Source organism: Theobroma umbraticum, unplaced genomic scaffold (genome assembly GCF_002168275.2).
Source record: "Theobroma umbraticum cultivar Fairchild unplaced genomic scaffold, ASM216827v3 scaffold_56.0, whole genome shotgun sequence".
NCBI classification, from domain to species: domain Eukaryota; kingdom Viridiplantae; phylum Streptophyta; class Magnoliopsida; order Malvales; family Malvaceae; genus Theobroma; species Theobroma umbraticum.
In genome coordinates this window covers 4,140,912-4,148,992 of record NW_018397256.1, presented here as the reverse complement: position 1 = coordinate 4,148,992, position 8,081 = coordinate 4,140,912, and positions in this window count along the sequence as shown.

The following is an 8,081-nucleotide window of genomic DNA, read 5'->3' as shown; positions in this document are numbered from 1 at the left end:
TTTTTATGTTTTTATTTTATTTAATATTTCAGGTTATATTTTTTAGGTTGAAATTTTCTGAATTAAAGATTATATTTATGATTGATAGAGTTGAATATAATTTTAAATATTTGTATAATTTCTTTTCTATTAATTTTAAAATTATTATTATATAATTTTTTAAAAAAAATTGAAAAAGAAATTTAGAAAGCACCCATGGCTAGTCCCCAGCTCCCTAAAGGAAGGCAGCACCAAATCTTGTGCCTCCCACTTGTTTTTTCTTTTTTATATATATATATATAATTATATAGTAATAATTTTTAAAATTAATAAAAAATAAAATTATATATTTAATATTATCACATTATTAAACTAACAAAAATTACTAACCATTGAACTTATAATTGAATCTATATATCCAAGAAAAGATATTTTTTTAAAAATAGAATATTTATTTCAAAAATTAATAAATTCGTTTAAAATTTTAATTAAAATTTTAAAAAATAAGAATTTTTAATCCAATAAATATCATATCAACCAACAAAATAAAAATAAAAAGGCAAAGTTTGCGATAAGCTGTGAAGTTGACCTGGATGTAACGAGCATAATTTGGAGTTATTGAAGTTTATCCAAAATCCTAACGCATGATTGCAGATTCAACATGTATATGTATGTATCAAAAACCTAACTTTCCAACTATATATGATTTTAGAGACATGTTAATGTTGACAGTTGACAGTTGACAATGAGGCAGGGCCATGAAATTGCGTGCTTTACTGCTTATCACTTTTGTTTTTGTCTTTTCCTTTTAAAAAAAAAAATTATTATTTAACCCTTGCACTTGGCATGGTCAGTGGAAATAGTCAAAGAAAATAGTGGATGACCCCTCAATCAAGGGATAATACCAAACTAATGGGATTCCACTATCACTAGATTTGGGATCAAATTTTGCATCTTTTTTAATTAGTAAAAAGGGAATTTAAATTTTATTTTTTTAATATAAAATCATATACTAATCAATAAATTAAATACTTAAATATAAATTATATTTAATTTTTATAATATAATAAAGTATTTAATTTAATTTCCCTATTATAACTATATAAATTGAGTGTCTATATTTTAGAGAACAATTCAATCATTAGTGTTATGAATGTCATATCAATAATTTTAACAAAGGAACTTTAATAGTGTTAATAATTGGATTAACATTAATAAATTTTAAAAGTAAAGAGATTCAATTTTACAAATTATAATAGAGAATAAAATTCAATATTTTGATGGAGTATCGAGATTAAATACAGAATTTAATCTTAAAAAAAAATCAGCAAAGCCATTATTTTGGTATCTTGAAGCACATGGAAACCTGTTGTGTCAATTTCAACTTGCAATGCATAGATATTACATTGTCTGTAGTGGTTGCAATTTTAGGCAATGCGACACAATCATTGATGTTGCTTTTGTGAGGCCCTGGTCTGTTCCTGTTTTCGCTCGATGCTTAAATATATAGGAAAAATGATTAACCTTTCGAGTACGGCTGATCAAAGTTGTAAGCCATAAATATTCCTATATATATATATATTGCCATATTCTTATTTAGCAAATGACATTTCCTTTTTGGTAAATGGATTGAATTCTATTAATCAACGGAATCAAATTAAAGGAAGGAAAGCTGCAGGCCGCAACATCTCTCCTTAAAACTCTCCAACCTCAACCAATTTGTATCAGGAAAGTGCAACAAGGCTTGGCCAAAGCTAATGCAAAGGCAGTTCCTTTGGCATGCTGTTTTGTCATGGTTTGTCTAAACAACTGTCGGAACCCCAATGAAGTTATATTACTAGAAAATAATTCAGGATTTTACTTACTAACCGGGAAATTATGTCATCAACCTGCCTTTCAACGGCTGACGTCTCCGTCAGTCTCAAAAGAACAGTGTGCAAAGTTATAGAACTGCTTGAAGAAATTAAAGCATACGTTTGAATTCAAGTACAGCTTTAATTTGATCTGAGGTTAAAATTTGCTGAAACCCAGTGGGAGAGTTCCCAAAGCTCACCCCTCGAATAAATTTTTCCTCTGTTTGGGTTTCGCTATATTTAGCACCAGCAAGCCTGCATTATTGAAAGTTGATTAAGCACTTTTATCTGGAAAGATAGATAAGGTACTCATGTAGCATTCGCCAACACTGTCCATTTGTCATCACAAAACCTCATTGGAAACGTCAAAAGTAGTAAGCTGATTTGATAATGGAAAACTTAACCATATGGTAGAAGGGACAGAAAGTAAGCATGTCTGGTTACCAACATTTTGACTAAGGACAGTTGCTTACAACTACTGTGACAGATTCACTGCCATCGTAGTGCAATTGCGAATAATCTCTTTGAGTTGCACAGTGATTCAACAAGGCTATCAACAATTCAAGGCGTAAATATAGACTTTGTTGAATGCATCCTTTTTTTTGCAAAAAGCTGACGTGTTTTACACTCAAAGATTTGTCCTCCTTGATGCACCTTTTGGTGGAAAGAAAATGGAGCAATCACCACTCTCAACTTTCGTGCTCTAGATTTTTATTCTTTACACACTCTCGACAAACGAAAAGATCCCATTTTCATTTTCATTTTCCATTCCATCCACTGGGTCGGTATTGCATCCGAGGCTTCCTCTTTAAGCAAAAACTTTTCCTTGTCGGCTCTCACTTTTCCTCTTCTAGTCACATAGTGCTCTGTTGCAGCATTATCATGGATGAATCTTCCCTAGCTAATTGATGATTGACAAGGCAAAAGGGCAAATATTACTGTTTCATGGAAAAAAAATTTAATATGCCTGGTGAGGGAGTTATGGGATTGTATTGAATGTTAGAATAATGGTTTCCAAGTGTGGAAACAATACTCATAATACACTTTATGATTTTGCTGCCTTTTTATTGTTACTTGTGACATAAAGCAATTGGACCCACGTTAAAAACCCTGTGCCTTTGACATCAAGAATGATCCCTTCAATTTTAACCCCCGTCTCTAATGGGCATCCTAGATTCGAATAAGAATTTTGAGGCGAGATCCATGAAATGAGGGAATATATTATTTTTAGTTATATAAATTAAGTTATTTATATACCGTAAATAAAGGAAACCCAGAAAATAAAGATGAAGCCACTAATTCCCTCCTTTTATTTTCTTTATATATTTTTTCCCTTAAAAAAAATTGAAACGATGCCTATATGAACTTAAGTTATATGTGTACAACTATAAACCAAGTTAAATGGTTGTCATTTTTAACTTTATAATTATCTTTTTTTTTTTTTGGATTTCAGAGAAAAGAATTCAAATTTTACTATTTAAAAAAAATTAATATATTAATCAATAAATCAAATATTTAACCGTAACTCTATAACTATCTTTTGTTTACTTTAAGTTACATAGTTTGAAGGAAATTACCGCAATATTTCAAGTGAGGGTTCAAATATGGTCTGCATAAAACAATTATTCTAAGTGCCATGATTGGTAACCATGAGGACCACAAAGATGATAACATTGTTTGTGATTGTTGCGTAAACCACAAGAACAATAATGCCAATTAAATAACAATTTTGTACAACTTTATATTTATGCGTCCTCATCTGTTTTTTATTTACAATATTAATAATTCCCTCTCCACATGTTCAAGTGGCTGAGCTGGTGTGAGTGCATGTATCTATTTATGCTGCCAATTTATTTGCTTTTTCACCGGTTTTAATGCATGGCAGCTGGAAAAATCGATGCACATTGAGCAAAATTATGTGAAAATTTCTTACAGCATGTGCCTACATAATTTATTCATTATGAGGTGTGGACAAGGTAGAACCTACTTGATTTGGAATTGTGACAGATCGTGCTCTTTTTTTTTTTTTGTAAATAAATAATCGAGATAGATATGTTGTTTCAACTTCTAGAGGCAAGGTATCTAGTTTTCTTACTTCACCTATGGACAAGCTTATATTTTGAATAGTGCCAAGGAGAGTAATTGGTGCTTTGAGCACAAGACGTCATATATATTGTGGATGTGAACGAACTAATTAACCAAAAAAATTAATGCTCATCAGTTGATTCTTTTACATTTGTTTAAGAGAGTTAAAAGTTTTCCCTCCAAACCAATACTAGCTCTTATAGTTGAGTTAAAAAAGGATTTAGATTTAAATTTTCTGTTGAAGAAAAAAAAAGTTGAGGTAAATACATTGTTTAATTTCTTAGACCAAAGCAAAATGTGTCTTATTTCCCATAAAAGTTGTGCATATAAAATTTGCTCCAATGAGTTGTTAAATATTAGGGCGAATATCTAGCTTAAAATCAATCAGTAATAAATAGAAAGGCACTTATTATATTCATATGCTTAAAATACTCTCAACTTTATCGATAAGAGATTTCTTCATCCACCACTTCAATACTCCCATTCACGTGTAATGAAAATCAACTTATCATGTGGCATCAACTTTATTGTAGGGATGATGGATTGTTAGAAAAGGCCATGCCAACAATTTACATACCCAACCCAAAATTAAAATGTTTCCCCTAAGTAAAATCAATTTTTGGTTGTTTCATATAGATTACCCTAACGAATAGGTAGACGATCATTATACTTTTTAAGCCTTTGATGTCAAAATCAAAAGGTTACAACACTTTGACAATTAAAACTTCTTTCCACCAAGTTTAACTTGTTGTCTACCTCAAGCTATTCAGGTATCCAACCTCCAACGGTGATATGCACGATTCCAAGTTGAATCGCACCAAGGATGATTAAGGTTTGCTTTTGTTGCCAAGTTATGAAACCCCTCATTTTGATGTAAGGATAAAAAGGTAACTTAGTTGGGTGAGCTCTTGATAAACTATTTTTCGTTTAAATTTTGGAAAGTTTATTAATTAGAAAATGTATATATTTCATAAATTTCTATGTCTATTTGGAAGATAGGACAAAGAGAGTCAATTGGCTTTGTTTTGAAAGAAAAATTGCATTATGTTAAGGAGGTATCAATACCTGACACCTAGAAGGCATTTTACTTAACAAATATCGATACTAATTTCATAAGTATCCATACCTAAAGCATAGAATGCCTTGGTATAAATACCTATGTCATGTTTTGTAAGTTTTTAATCCCTAGATCCATGTGTGAAGATTAGAACACCAAGAGTCATATAATTATAATTGCATACTTGTTTGATTAGTTAGGGTAGCCATTTCTTGTTACAGAATACTAGAGAACGATCGGTAGAGGATAGATCTTCTTCTTCGCTCTTCTTTTTTTTTGGCAATTCACAATGGGCAGAGACCATCTGTTAGAAGTGAATAAAGGGTTTATCCAAATATATAAATTATACACCTTAGATGAAGCTTCAACATTAAAGACTTAGACAACCACTAAATCACATTGACCCAGTAAGACGTGCAAAACCCATCATCAACGGATCACTTTAATATTAATTGGGCTTTCATTCTTTGTCTCATAACAAGACTAAATTATCAGTCTATTTTATTAAATCAAAATTACCAACTAATAGTAATCCATATAATAGAAAATTCTAATATTCTTCCACTTCGACAAGATTAATTGTAGCTTATTTTGGGTTTAAGAAAACACTTTAGAAAACAAGACTCTAGACTGATTTTACTTGATTTTCATGTGGTCATAATTTTTCTTCAAAAAACACTTAGCCATTAGAAACAACATCTTAATGACTTTGTCTAACAAAAACATCTAATACTGAGTTATGGTAGCCAGTATGCCTTTTATTAACATAGGACCAATACATAATTGCAAGTATCAACGATGGATCTCAATGTGGCTTTGTAGCAAGAAAATAACACCTAAATGTGATCTCAATGTGCTATTTTCATTGTCAATTCTCTTGCTAGTTTCTCTAAACCCGATGAAAAATCTATACGACATTTAGCAACATACCTATATGTCTCCCACTTATCCTTAAGGTTCCTTGATGATGTCATTAATGGGACATACCATTAAAATCACTCTCAAGATAGACACAAATCTCAAGATTTCACAAAACACATATGCAATATAGCAATTTTAATAATTCAAATGTATATGTACAAATAATATCAAATAACAACAAGGATTATCAATCAACGATGATCATCAATAAATATAAAATCAAACATCTTGTGGATGTCTAAAGACATAGAAAAGGTCTTTACATAAATAAATATAAACCATGATGTGAGAGTTTTTGAAAAAAAAACATAAATTATATACTCCCACTAACCAAACACATCAAAGGACCTTAAGATACCCATGCTTTCAACATGTTAACTAAACACTGTAGGTCTTAATCCCTTTGTCAAAGGGTCAGCCAACATGTCTTAGTGTAAATGCGCTCAACAACAATGTCACCATTTTTAACAAAATTCTTGACCTTTGGATACTTTATTTATCCATAAGTGGTTTTATTATTCTTAGTGAGCAACATAGCAAACCTATTATTACAATAAATCTTAAGAGGTCTAGAGATGGAATTAACAACACATATGTTAAAAAGGTAAACTTAAAGTAAAACTACCAAGAGAGGAGTGAATTGGTTGTGAAATAAAAATTCTCCCTTTTTCGACAAGCTTTGAAGAAGAAGCACAAAATAGAACAAGAAAATAGAGTATGAAACAAATAAGTAAAGAGTAGAAAAATAAAATTTACTTAACCAGATTTTATAGAGGTTCAGCCTTCCAATGCCTACGTCCTCTCCCTTGATAGCATAAAGAGTTTGAATCCACTATCAACTTACCTTTTCAACTGGATCAGACGTGATCTTTACAACATGCCTTTTAACAAGATCATGTGTAACCTTCACAACATGCCTTTTACTAGGATCAAACTTAACCTCTACCAAAACATTACCTTTTTTAGGTTCAAGAACAACTTTTTTTTGGTGCAAATGGGGTTGAGATGGTATTCAAAGAACTGAAAAAATTAACTTCAGGGTGAGCCTTTAAATAGACGTTATCTTTAAGACTTATTTCGCCCCCACCACTTGGTATCCAAAACGAAATAATGTGAACAGCCTTAAGAATACAATGAAGCCAACGTCTAACTTCGTCTTGCACTTAATGATAGTAGACCTCTAGATACATCCGAGGGTTTACAAAGTTGTTTGGCCTTAGAACCTACTTTCTACAGCAAGTAGATTATAAGGAATTCGGAAGCTTTTGTAGTTGATGGGAACTTAAGTGTTTGTGTTATTAGAACACAACATTTTTCTTACTCTTGATATTTTTACTTTTATTTTTGTATTTGCTTTGATGTGTTAAAATCGTTGGCGACTAACCATTTATATAGGCTTGTAAATGTCTTTTCTTTAAGGACACAACTCTTTCATTAAGGCATCATTTTGTCTAAAAGGCATATTTTCATTTTGTCAAACACATCTTTTGGATAAAGGTATTATTTCAATAATTATCTTATGAAAAGATAACTATTCATTATACCCTTTGAGTTATAATTTGAAACAATAACTTTTCATATTTAACTTTTGAGCTGTGGTGTCTTTTCAATATGTCTCATAACTTTTGGATGTCATTTTATTAAGAGACATAACTATTTACATGAAAACTTATCTATAATTGAATAGACACATTATGTCACTTTATGTGGCATAACTTTTAAGTTAAGATAGCTTTTCATCATGTGACATAACCTTTGATATTGAAAATACACCAACAACTTTTATATAAAATACAACCTTTTAAAGGATCAAGTAAAACCCCTCTACTTTTTACTTAGAGGTACAACTAATACAAACAATGGATTCAAAAGAGCCTTTAGCTCAGAAACGTTCATAAGGCTGATAGGGAAATTTAGGATCAGAAATATGAGAACTTTCTCAAGAGATATGAAGGATGAAAGAAGGTTTAAGCTCAGAAAGTATCAGTTGAAGGATAAAAATGTGATCTTTAGGTTTTGCTCTTGCTCAAAGATAAGATTTTTCTGCTCATAGCTTTTTTTCAGCTCTTTTCCTCTTCAAAAATGATTCAAATTTTTTCAAATTTCTTCCAAGTTACTTCCTGTAACATCTTCAAGGTAAGTATTTATAGCCTTTGTGATTTCTTACTCGTTGGAGTGAAATTTGA